This window comes from Mastomys coucha, unplaced genomic scaffold (assembly GCF_008632895.1).
Source record: "Mastomys coucha isolate ucsf_1 unplaced genomic scaffold, UCSF_Mcou_1 pScaffold18, whole genome shotgun sequence".
In the NCBI taxonomy this organism is placed as follows: Eukaryota; Metazoa; Chordata; class Mammalia; order Rodentia; family Muridae; genus Mastomys; species Mastomys coucha.
In genome coordinates, this window is record NW_022196900.1 from 76,302,738 (window position 1) to 76,315,994 (window position 13,257).

Consider the following 13,257-nt stretch of genomic DNA (forward strand, 5'->3'; position numbering starts at 1 on the left):
GATGGAGGCTGAAAGAGAATTCATTATTTTATGTGTCACCTGATATGTGGCGATGATAGAGGCAGAAAGGGAAGATACAGGCTGAGGAGAGGCTCTAAGGTGAAGCACTGGGTGCTGTCCCAGGGGACCAAACAGCTCAAACTTGTGTCTAACTCTAGTTCCATGGGATTTGACTCTTTCTCTTACCTCCATGGACAAGACGCACACAGTGCACAAGTATGCATATAGGCAAAGACCCATATACATAAAATAAAATAGAACTCTCTTTAATTTAAATAAAGCAAGGCTTGGATGTGGGTCCCGAGCTCAGTGGTCAGATCCTATGCACTCTTCCCCATACTGAACCTCCCAGAGCCTCAGTCTCTTCAGCTATCTAATGATGCTGAGGACAGTCATGGCTTGGGATTGTGATAAATATCTAAAGTATCTCACATAACTCCTGGAAACACCACACAATACAGGACAGGTCACATGCTGTCACAAACTCAGTCCATCTCTGGGAAGGCAGAGACAGGAAATCCCCCCAGCAAGAGGGATAAGCTACACTTGCTGAAATGAAGAGCACTAGAGTCAACTGAGAGACCCTGCCTCAATGAATAATAAGATGGAGAGCAACTGAGGAAGGTTTACATATCAGTCTCTGATCTCACACATATCATACCCACACCCACCCACATGCCCACACACACACACACACTAAGAGAAAGACAGAGAGACAGACAGACAGACAGAAGCATGGCCACCAATGACATGCAAAACACTGGTAAGCAAATAGATGAAAAGGGAAGAACAAAGGAAACCCAGGCCCATGTACATAAGGTCAAATGAATAAGGAGAGAAGCACATGTGTGCACTGCACTGGGAACACTTTGTCTCTGTCAGGAAAATCCCCATCTCCCTCTGCACAAAAAAACATCCATTGCAGGTACACTGTGGATTTAAGGGATAAATCTAAAGCAATAAAAATTTTTAGAATCAAACTTGATAACTATCATCAAAAAAATTGTCATTTATGGGTAGGCAAAGATTTGCTTAAAGGAGCACAAAAAAGTACTTTCCATGGAGGAAAATATAATGGTAAGCTAGAAAACTCACTGTGTTTATACAAAGAGTTAGAAAATCACAAACATGACATCAGACACTCCAGGAGAACAGAGAACACTACTGAAGGCATTTCCCGGAGGCAGCTGTCTATTAGGCACTCATGAGGGTAGGAGGTTCTCAGCACCATCACTCATCTGGACATTGCAGAGGAACACCACAGAGCCACGCCCGCTTCTGCTTCTCAGTCTCACATCCCCACACACCTACCAGCATGGCTGCAGTAACGCATGTCTAGTATTAACAAGTGTGAGTAGATCCAATGGGGGAGAAAATTAAAATGATTCATTTAGTGTGTGCTTGGATGTACACCCTAAGGTTAACACATTCAAAGCATTGTCCAGGAATACAAATACTAAGTATAATTCTAAAATAGGTAAGCACATAGACACATACAAACATGTGCTCAAGGAAAGACATGGAAGTTTCCAAACACTGCTCTAATACCCTGAGCACATACAAACATGTGCTCAAGGAAAGACATGTAAAGGAAGTTTCCAAACACTGCTCTAATACCCTGAGCTAGGGCTCCACTCCTATGCTGATGAGTAAGACATTGCTTAAGGCAGGAGATGCTTCTTATAGGAGAAAGAGACTTGAGTCATCCCCAGTCTTCACTTTCCCTGTCCCCATCCCTTCTCCTGACCAGTCCCTGCTCATCACCCTCACAGCCAGCCTTCCTGTCACCCAGGTCAGGGGACCATCCTCTCCTCTGGCATTTCTGTATCTGTTTCTGTGTGACCCTTGCCTCTAAATTTTCCTTCTTCAATGCAGTCTTTTTTTAATTAAAATAATTTGTCAGGAGCTAGAGAGGTGGCTCAATGGTGAGGAGCAGTGACTGCTCTTCCAGAGGTCCTGTATTCTACTCCCAGCAACAACATGGTAGCTCACAACCATCTGTAATGGGATCTGGTACCTTCTTCGGGTGTGTCTAAAGGCAGTGACAGTATATTCATATTAAATAAATAAGTCTAAAAACTATCTTAAAGCCTTTTTTTGTACAATGTACTTTGAAAATATTCTGCCCCTCCCCCACTTCTCCCAGATCCTCCCCACCCAACTTCGTGTTCTTTCTCCTCCCAAATTCTCTTTCAAGACAAAAGATATAAAAGAAAAAAGAAACAACAAAAATCTTAAACAACAACAACAACAACAACAACAAAAACCCTAAAAGAAACAAACCAAACAAACCCATAAGGTCACTTTCCTGGTGGCTCCTGAGCACGTGGCTTACCTTGGGTGTGACTGATACACATAGTGAGACTCTACTGGAGAAAACTGACCTCCCCATTCCTACTGGGTATCAATTTCAAATGAGTTCTTGTTTAGGGGCAGAACTTTCTGTCCACTTTCCTCTCTCAGGGCTGGGCCATGTCAACACATTCTTCATGAGACTGCTTCAAGGGTTATTCAAGAATTTTCAATCTGATCCTATCTGGTCCCAGCTGAAAGCTCTGAAGCCCCATCATTTGAGACACACTGCTCATTGCTAACCCTCCTGCTCTGTGAAGACTAAGCCTCAGGATGCAGCTGCCTCCTCCACCTCCCTTGTCTCCAGACACAAATCTCCATGCAAGCACACTGTGTGTCCTGTACACCTCTGCCTCTCTCCCGCCTTAGGGCACAGCTCAGCAGGAAGCCTTCCCTTCTGTGCGACCACCTCCTACCCCTAACCCAAGTAGGAAGCATCCTGTATTTCCTGTTCATTGGCTGGTTACAGTCTGAAGAATCTTAGAGTCTTTTTTCCTCTCCTATTAACTGAATTCCCAGACCACTGAGGAAGAACTGCCTACAGTAGGGTATGACTGAATGGACGATTTCCTAGCCTTTGCAATTATAAAAATAGCTAATATTTATTCTGGATAATTTACAAAGTCCAGGCATTCTTCCCCTAATGTTAGATAAACATCACAACTCACTGAAGAGAGTATTTTTGCCCATGTGTTTTAGGTGGAAACATAAAGCCTGGAGAGGGCAATTTGTTCCAGATTACAACATTGGCATGAGAGAAGTAAGTGGGCGATTAGGTAGTCTGGCCTTAAATCTATCTCTCAGTCACTGCCTTCTCTGCTCTGGCACACAGGCTCTCAAATGGGAGGTGAAGAATGTAGTCTTCAGTCTCCTCTAGTTGAGCTCATTGAGATGCTGCAGAACCAGAGCTCCTAGGTCAGATCTTATTGAATACCCACAGACAAGCTCTCCTGGAGAGAATTCCCTCTTGTGTGAGTGTGGGAGGTCATGGAGTGTACTGACAGTAGAAGAATCCAAGGAAAGAATATCTGAGGTGGGTTTTTCTGCAGCAGGGGAAGATCATTTAGTCATCCACACTCTTATGTTTTCCCAGCTGAGTTGTCTCTGATTTAGCTTACAGTGTTCCACCAGGCCTGCTGGGTCAAATCTATGAGCCCAGTAACATAAATGAAGATATCAGGATTGAGTTCCAGGCTAGATAATGCTATACATGGTAGCCCTAATCTACAAAGCCAGCAGCTTGAAGGCTTAGGATCAGTAGTCTAAAGAAATCAGTACTATGTCATGAGTTTGAGGTCAGGTTATGCTACAGCAGACTTACATTGTCTCACCCCAAAAAATAAAATCATGATGGCCATGGTTGTGGCCACAAAGAGCAACAAGCATGTCTCTGTGGTGTGGGAAGACACCTTCAGACACACTGACTATCACTGCTCTCTCATGCACAGGGCTTTCTGTTTGGCTTGAGATCTTTGAGCTCAGGCCTCCATATTCTTTTTTTATCAGCATGATTTGAAACAGACAAACTCTCTGTAAATATTCATTAAAATAATAAAGGGAGAAAGGAGGAAACAAGGTTGAGAAAGAGAAGACAGAAGAATAGGCAAAGGCAGAAGAGGTCTTGGGGTTTGAGATGGATGCACAGAGGACAAGAAGATGGATGGCTTGCCTGCTACTCACCTGCAGTCCATCGTATGTCTGACCCCACCCACAAGACAAACACCAGTGACCACCTTACCACTTGTAAATCCAGGGAATGTCTCAGAGTTGCTGTTTCTTGGTCTACAAGAACAAGGCTAACAGGGAATTCCCCCTAAAGGAACAGGGTCGAGAAGGACTGGATGCTAGGCAGCCCAGTTTCCAGAAAAATTCCAAGGTGTTATAGAGTTTGAGGGGCCGAGTCTTTCAATTCCTCTGCAAGGACCAGGCAGTCCTGGATCCTGAAGATGATGTCTATAAATTCCTGCTTAACAAAGGCAAACTGAGACATCTTTACTTCTTCACAGTGGGACCAGCAGCTGAGGTTTTATGACCTGGCCTTCTCCCTTAGCTTCCCCCAAGAGAGCACAGAAAAGCTCATTTCTGTTCCCAATAGGGATGCTTAGATGATTCCTGGGATGCTGTCAACAAGATAACTACAAGTGAGACCCTTGAGGTCTAAGCAGGAGGAAACAGTCCACGGGTCAAGGGGTGGTGACCTATTCTAGACTAACTGGAGAATAAGCACAGCTCAGAGAACAGGAGATGGAACCTGGTCAGCTGACACACAGGTCGAGAACACAATTTCTCATTGTGATTCCTTTTGCTGTCCAAACCCTGAGCCCAGATAAGCAATGATGAGACCATGTTTGAATCACACTCCTCTTCCTTCGTCAATTACCTTGGGGCAAACCAAAATCTTTCCTCCCTGTTGTATATGTGAGCAAGTTACCCAGTCACTCTGACGCTTAAGAAAAGAAAACAACAATGGGAGCTTGTGAATAGCTTTCAGAAAAAGAGAATTTCTTACTCAGGCAGAGGCCCCAGTGTAGTTCCCAGCACGCAAATGCCAGCTCACAACCATCTATATCTTGAGTTCTAGAGGATCTGATAGCTTTTTGTGATTTCCTGAGGGATCAGACATGTGTGTAGAGTTGGAGGCAACATGCTCATACACATAAGCAGAGACAAAGAAGAAAAAGATTCAACCATGAAACAGCAAACTGAAAGTCAACATGGCATCCCCATGCCAGTGGGACAGAGAAAACATTCTGAAGGATATTATTATTTTGGATGCAAATAATAATTGGGGACCCCTCTAAAAAAATCAAACTCTGGAGCATGCTCTCTTTAACTTGCTGTTATTCTGAAGCCTTGGTTTCCTCTTCTGTAGAATTCCAGAAGTAACCTCTTCCCTTGCAGGCTTACTAGACTAAAGTGTGATGGCGTGCTGCCTCTGCCACTAGTACTGGCCTATGGTCAATGACTTGAGTCTCCTTCCCTGCCTTCTGTCTGAGTCTCCAGTTCCTAAGTATCCAGAAGGAGAACACAGGACTATCAAGTTGTTCCTGGTTAGATTGACATGGTTTTAGAATTCCTGTGAGAACAGAATGGTTGTGGTACATGAGTTTGATCTCAAGACTTGGGAGGCAGAGACAGTTGGGTTTCTATAAGTTCAAAGCCATCCTGGTCTACAGAGCAAGACAAGCCAGTTCAGCCAAGGATATACATAGAAACCATGTTTTGAAAACAAACAAGCAAACAAGCAAAGAAACAAAAAATAATTTCTGGGCACTGCTCCATAAAGACAGCGAATATTAAAAGTTGATTGTGTAAATGACAATTAAGTAAATTGTATTGGAATAAAGACAGACTATCTGAGCATGGTGCTCAGCTCTGTAACACATGAGTAAATAGAATGCTTGAGTCCAGACTTTTAGTGCATGGTATGTCCTATGCTGTCTCATACTCTCATTTCACCCCATTGTGTACATTAATCTCTCACTCATTCAGCAGCAGGTCCGTCAGAAATTCCTAGACCTGAAGTGGCCATCAACCTTGTAGAGCCTGTGTCCTGTGTATCACTGCCCTCTTCTCACACCAAGGAATCTTTTCTTCCTGAACAGGTAGTGCAACCTGAGGCTTCATCAACAGAGGTTAAGGAGAGGCCCTGAGCTGCACCAAGTGAAGGACAGATCTGTGGCTGCTATGATTTCTTTCTCCCTAGATTTGAGTCCTCCCTCCCGGTCTTGTAAGCTAGTAGACATGTCAGGACTAGTAGTGTTCACTGCCATGGTTTCACTGGACCAACACCCAACATGACAAGTGCCACACTGTCCCTGCTCCCCCCACAGCAACTATACTCCTGGCATTTCCAGTAGGCTGCCTACAGCTCCCTGTCAGCTGAGTCTACAGACCAGGCCCCAGCCATTCTCTAGGCAATGTTTTCCCCACATGGTGGTCACTTCATGCAAACTCTGTCAGGTGGTGTCCACTAATAGACTGTACATTCTTTATGCAACAGCCTCTTTTACACAGACTACACAGGCTCTGTAAGGTGGTGACACATCTGTCATCCTAGCACATGAAGAGATAGAGGAAGGACAATCAGGAGTTCTTGTGTAGCCTAGGCCATATAAAGGGTTTGAAGCTAACCTGAGTTACACGAGGCACTGTAAAATAGCTACTTTCTAGCACTAAAAGTAAAATCCACGAGGGACAAGAACATGGTTCATCAGAGAAATTGGCCTGAGGCCAAGCACAATGGCCCCATTGCAATCTGTGAAGCTACAAGATGGAAGGAGAAGATTGATTCCCTCATGTGCTGTGGGAATTGCCAGCATGCAAGTACACACACACACACACACACACACACACACACACACACACACCCCACAAACACATACACACACAATTTTCAAAACATTGAATCAACAAAAAAAGAGAGAGAGAGAAAAGAAAAAGATTCAGACACAGGACCCCACACACATAGTCAAACGGTTTTAAGAGAAGGCATTCTACAGCCACCATAGTATCTCCAAGAGATGCTGGTCGATGGTGTTTGTGTTCATGCATGAAAACTCTCCTTTCTGTATCACACCTTCCTCCCTCTGCACACACAAGAGTCAACTCCAGGTCCACCACTGGTTTAAATTATGGTTATAAAACAACCAAATTTTATAATCAAAACTAAAGGAATATTTTTATCCTTAGTGAGTAAGCAAAGATTCCTTTAAAAGGGTACAATAAAGTACTTTCCCCCAGAGGAAAAAAGCAATAAACCAGACAATATCAAAAATGAAATACTCTAAAGATTCTCACAAGGAATTATTTGTAGAGGAGTCTTACAAGAAAACAGACTTCACAACAGAACAATACAATAAATAAATAATAAATTAAGTAATGTAAAGGGCATTTCTTCGATGTGGCTGTCTCAATAAGCACTGAGCAGCCATGAGACCACAGTGTAAGCAGCCACACAGGCTCCTGTCACCCCTGAGGCTCCCTACACCACTCACCTACCTGAACGACAACAGTAAATGCTCTGCTCACTCTTGAGCGTGCTTATGCTGAGTACTTGCAACTGTTAATCCCCAGCCAGGAAGCAGAAAAACAAATTCCACTGCTCAGTAGACATTCTCCTCTTCAGACTGTTTAGGACCCTAGGCCTGGGATGCTATGGTGGTTTAAATGAGATGTCTCCATGGTCTCAAGCATTTGAATGCTTTTTCCCCAGTTATTAACACTATTTGGATAGTTCTAGGAGGTGTTGCTTTGATGGAAGAACTATATCACTAGGGCACTGAAGTTTCCAAGTCTATCTCCATTTACACCCATTGTTATCTGACTGGGGTTCAAGATGTCAGCCCTTAGCATCCTGGCCTAGTTGCCATGTGTCCATTCTACCATCATAGCCTTTATTCTCTTTGGAAACAGATGGTGACACCCACAATCAGGATGGGTCACCCCTCATCAGTTAACATTTCAGGAAACGTCTCATAAACTACCCCAGAAACACTTTTTTAACAGTGATTGTAAATCCAGTCAATAGGGAAGATGGCCATGGCAAGCCATGAGAGGATGTCTGGGGAAAGAGGCTGGCAGATGTCTACAGAGAATGTCATCCCATCCCCTGGACTGCTTGAGCCAGTCCTGTTGAGGACTCCTGATGAAGAACATTTCTGTATGAGAGAATATGTTCACATTATCTACTTTTTTTGTTTTGTTTTTTTTGGTATTGACTGTCATCTGTCATGAGTAGTGCATAGATAAGGTAGCTGGATCTATTTCATGCCAACTCTTTCCTAAGTTCACCAGTACCCACCCCCAACTGCCCCCCACTTTGTGTGCTTTTTAAAATTCCACTTGGTCTAATTTGTGCTGGCCATCTAGCATGGTTGTAGGGCCATACATTGGAACTTGACAGCATGCCAGGAGTCGCTCCACTGAAGAAATCTGACTCTTTGTCCTCTATAATCTATCAATTGTCTAGAGCAGATAAGTTAAGGATAGGGAATCATCTCAGAGACCACAGTAGATTGTTGACTAAATCTTGTTCAGGCAACCACAGCTGCTGTGAGATATCAGTACAGAGTCCTTTAATGTCCAAAATACATTTTTTTTTGCCTTAGTCCTCTGTAATCTCTGGCTACTACAGTCTTTCTCTACAATTGTACCTCAGCTTTTAGTGGAAGGTGACAAAAATCTATCACTTGGGACTAAACATTTCAGAGACACTTCTCTACACATTGACTAGTAGATTTTCTGTGTTGAGAAGCAACCGGTGCACAAAGAAACTCCTCTGAGGAGATCTGGGAGCTACACTTAGCTATGGGCATAGAGAGCCAAGAGAGCAGTTCCATACATGTCAAGGTGGCAAAATAACCATAGAAAATTACCACTGAACCTCTGAGCCCTCATCCATCGACTTCTAAGAAGACTGTGTACATCTCACCCCCATCCTCATTCACTCAATTTTCCAATTGCATTCTGTAGACATCCATGACCATATAACCAACCCACTGACCAGAGTGCACTGGTCAACATTAACCCTACCTATTAGCCCTTTATTCCTCCAAATCAAAGTAACACCAAATGTCCTGCACAGTGTTCTGTCCCCTGAAAGGCTTTCTCTTCAGGGCTGTCTGAGACACATTCAAGTCACACAACATAGTGCTCAAGCTATCCACTTTCAGGGGCAGTGGGCACATCATACAGAATGTTGCATAACCAGCATGAGTATGTGCCTCTCCTCAATCCACCATAGGGAACTGCCCATAGAGACCATAGGAGCAGACTATGGAGGTGATGTAGCAGCAGTAAGCCGCTAGGGCAACTTTCTCAAGCAATCTTCCTGTGTTTCCATGGACTGTTAGAGATAACTGTGTGTACACACTGGCATTCTGTGGTACACCCCTCTGTGTACTAGCTTTAGTACCTTGTATCATAAATTACACCTAGCTCGTCATGAGCAACGATAACATGTGATCATGTAATGCTTTCTGGATCATTCAATACTAGAATCCCTATTGTTAAGATGCCAACACAGGGGCCGGGCAGTGGTGGCACACGCCTTTGATCCCAGCACTTGGAAGGCAGAGGCAGGCGGATTTCTGAGTTCAAGGCCAGCCTGGTCTACACAGTGAGTTCCAGGACAGCTAGAGCCACACAGAGAAACCTTGTCTCAGAAAAAAAAAAAAAAGATGCCAACACATCCTAAATTTCCCCACAAATTCTATGTACATCTACCATAGTCCTAGCTCCTAATTTTTTGAAATTGCCAAATGGATGCAAATGGAAATCGCAAGAGCCTCACAAGAGGTAAAACAATCTTGAAAGGAGAAGATTGGAGTGCTCCTGACTTCCAATCTCAAAGCCCCATGGCAACCAAACAGGAATGACATCAGCAAAAGGTTCAAATGGAATTTATTAGACTGAATCTGACACTCCAGACCTTGTAATGACACACACAAGACAGTTGTTGACAATCATGTTGATTAAGCAATTTAGAGCTGTAAGGCCTTTTTATTGATGGTCAGACCAAGAGTGGGCTTCTGAAGAACCTTTCGGTGCCCAAGTTCAGGGATACAGTTTTTAAAAGCAAAAAACAATGAAATAGATCAGAGTTAGACGATGGTCAGAGCAACTTTGAATTGTTTGTTCCTGAAAAGAAAAACAGGCATTATAGACATATCTTGACAATTATTTTGGTCAATATATCTGGACTATAGTAAGGGACATGAAAATCTCAGATGTGTGGGCAAGGCAGATATGATGGATATAAGGGAGGGATAGAAGATGGATAACTGTGTAAACAAACACAAAAATGTAGTTACAATAGGATAGCATTATGTTAGTTATTTCAACATAAGCACTGAAATGTATTGTCAACTAAATAATAGTCAAGGATGTAAATATCATTCAATGAGACAAGTACTGTTGTCACCAGACAATAATGAGACAATGGATATACCCGCACAAAATGATGAAATTGGACCCTGGCCACATACTGTACACAAAATGAATCAAAATGTAAGTGACACTTTAAAATACAGTAGAATTTTTCATGAACGTGCATCAGGTAATGACATCTGGAATATATTCCAAGAGACAGAGATAAAAGTGGTGGAGATAGAGGTTACCAAAATGAGACCTATGTCATAGAAAGGACATTGTTAAGAAACAGAAATATCAACAGGTCTTCGGTCACAAGCCCATAATCACAGTAACGTGGAAGTGGAGACTGGAAGATCTTTAATTCAAGATTATTTTTAGGTACATTTAAAATTCCAAGCCAGCATGAGATGTGTAAGACCTTCTCTTGACATAAGCCTACAAATAAATAATAAATCCAAATTATGAATGGTTTTTACTCAGTGCCCCACAAAACATGGCTAAAGAAGATAATCAGAAGGAACACATCATTAGGGAAAGAATAGTTCAGGCCCTGAATCACAGAGGAATTTGCTGATTGGCCAGACAAGAGCTACTCTGGAGCTGATAGGCAAAGATGTCCACCCCTTTCAGTGTAGAAAAGGAGCAGCAGTCACAGGGGAGATGTGTCCTCAGATGCTGCACGTCACTTACAGAAAAAGCTGGGACTTCTGCAATGAACCCAGCTCCCTTAACTTTCATTTGACCACACAATGCAGACTTCATCATAGACTATATTGAATATAAGCAGAAAATTTGGTGTCTGGATTGTATCCATTTTGTTCCACATACTATTGCTTTAACTTTAATAATGACAACCTGTGCTGCATTACATTACAATATCACTAACAACATGTTTCCTGTTGGCTTACATGTATGAAGTTGGTTTCTGGGAAAATACAGTAGGCTACAAAATTCCCATCAACGTCTCACTTCTCTGCACTGGAAGTGTACACACCAGACCATTGTCACATGATTTTCATTGCTTCTCTGTGAAAATAAAATAAATCCCAGCATCTTGTTGTCAGGCTGGACCATGGTGCCTTCATTGGAAAAGAATGTGTGCAAACCAAGGTTGATCACTATTGAGAAGCTTAGGTGTTGTAGGGTTAATCCACTATTCCTTTCCTTCTGTTATTGATGGATGGATCTGAGACAGAATGCACAAGGAGACTTGCAATCTGTCACTAACAAAAGTGGGCCACAAGGGTATCTTTGGATTTAGAACCACTAATATAACACTTTTCTATTGAACTGTGTAGTCATTTTATCATTACAGCATGCTCTGTTTGAGGAATGTTGTCCCTAGCTATTAAGTTGTATATTGGGTCAAATGCACAATGTTGCTCACATAAATAAAGGCACTGTCTCTGTACTAAACGAAGAACATTGTATCCAAAGTTAATCTAAGAATTCACCATTGTGTTCCACCAGTCCACCTGCCATAAACCATCACCTTGAGAAACGCCCTCTTGATATCCTTGTTTCTCAGACTGTAGACCACAGGGTTGAGCAAGGGTGTAAAGGCAGTGTAAAAGAGTGAGATCTGCTTGTCTTTCTCAAGAGAGTAGCTAGATTTGGGCTTCATGTAGATGTAAGTAGCAGGAAGATAGAAGAGTGTAACCACAGTCAGGTGGGAGGCACAGGTAGAGAAAGCCTTGCAGCGGCCCTGGGTGGACTTGATTTTAAGAATTGCCTTGGCAATATAAATGTAGGAGGCCACAATGAGGGAAATTGGAACAATAACCAAAACGACACTCAAGACCAAGTCCACCATCTCAAGAAGGTGGGTATCCATGCAAGCCAGGCTACGCACTGAAGGGCCTTCACACAAGAAGTGGTTGACCCTGTTGGGCCCACAGTATGGCAGACTCATGGTGAAGAAAGTATTCAATAAAGAGGAAAAGAAACCACAGATCCAAGACCCTGCTGCCAACTGTATGCACAGGCCCCAGTTGAGGATGACAGTATAACGCAGTGGATAGCAAATGGCCACATACCGGTCATAAGCCATCACAACAAAGAAGGTGCACTCAGTTATACCCAGGGCACCAAACACATACATTTGCAGCCAGCAGCCAACAAAGGAGATGGTCTGAGAGTGAGCAAGAAGATGCACCAACATCTGGGGCATGGTGGTGGTGACATAGCTCATATCCAACAGGGAGAGGGTACAGAGGAAGAAGTACATGGGAGTGTGCAGCTGTGTGTCCAGGCAGACCAGCATGATGATGAGCCCATTGCCTAGGACTGTGCTCAGATAGATGAAAAGGAAGACAATGAAGAGGATGCTGTTGGTAGTGGGGTCACTGGAGAAGCCAAGCAGGATAAACTCAGAAACCCAAGTTTGGTTCTGCACTGGAATCATCCACATGGTGGAGGCTGTAAGAGAATCCATTATTCAATGTGTCGCCTGACACATGCCAGTGATAGAGGCAGAAAGGGGAGATACAGGCTGAGGAGAGACTCAAAAGTGAAGCACTGATGCTGTTCCAGGGGACCAGACAGCTCAAAGCTGGTTCTAACCCCACTTCTCGGGAGTCTGATGCCCAGTTCTTACCTCCGCAGGCCAGACACACACTTTGTGCATAAGCAGGTATACAGGTAAAACACATATACATAAAATGAAAAATAATAGTTTTTATTCAAAGATAAATAAAGGCTGGGATGTGAGATCTGAGCTCAGTGGTCAGATTTTGTGCACTCTTCTCAAGTTACTGAAGCTCCCAGTGGCTCAGTCTCTTCAGCTATCTAATGAAGCTGATGACAGTCATGGCTCAGGTTTAAGATGAATATCTAAAACATCTCACGTAACTCCTGGAAACACCACACAACACAGGACAGGTCACATGTTGTCTCACACTCTCGATCTGTCTCTGAGAAGGCAGAGAAAGAGGATTCCTGAGCAAGTTGGCTAGTGACATTAATTGAAATGATGAGCACCAGGTTCAACTGAGAGACCCTGCCTCAATGAATAAGGTGAGAGAAAGTGAG

General features: G+C 43.2%; 1 pseudogene; it reads right to left on the reverse strand.

Moving 5' to 3' along the window:
- Positions 1–11,677: 11,677 nt before the first annotated feature.
- LOC116095530 lies at positions 11,678–12,685 on the reverse strand (annotated as a pseudogene).
- Between the last annotated feature and the right edge of the window lie 572 nt (positions 12,686–13,257).